Raw genomic sequence first — 570 nt, 5'->3', positions numbered from 1 at the left:
ATGGTACATTCAATACTCTTCTCCAGCACCACAGCTCAAAGGAATCAATTTTCCTTCTATCCTCCCTAGTCATTGTCCAACTCTCTGATGCATAACAAGTGATTGCAAAGACCATAACCTATATCAGACGCACCTTATTCTCCAGAGGGACACCATTGTTCTTTGGTACCTAACAGCAGACTTTCCCATCATAATGTGTTCTTTTTAGTTTCCCGATTACTGGTGACTACTGGTGCCAGGAGTGTTGACTGTGGAGACAAGCAGACTAAAGTTGTGAAGAATATCAATCTCTTCACCATCCATCCTGATGCTGCCAATTGGTCCAGTGGTGATAATCTTTGTCTTCATGACATAGAGCCTCAATCCATACTAACAGCTGCAGTCCTTGACCCTCTGCAGCAAGCATTTCACGTCCTCCTCAGTTTCAGCAAGCAGGGTTGTGTTATCTGCATAACGCAGAGTGTTAATAGATCTTCCACCAATCCTAATGCCACACTTCTCCTCATAGAGCCCAGCCTGTAGGATAATCTGTTCTGAGTACAGGGTGAAAAGGTTTGGAGACAGGACACA

The sequence above is a fragment of the Elephantulus edwardii genome, unplaced genomic scaffold (genome assembly GCF_000299155.1).
Source record: "Elephantulus edwardii isolate Elephantulus edwardi_28Jun2011 unplaced genomic scaffold, EleEdw1.0 scaffold00569, whole genome shotgun sequence".
In the NCBI taxonomy this organism is placed as follows: domain Eukaryota; kingdom Metazoa; phylum Chordata; class Mammalia; order Macroscelidea; family Macroscelididae; genus Elephantulus; species Elephantulus edwardii.
Note: the sequence above shows the minus strand (reverse complement) of the source record.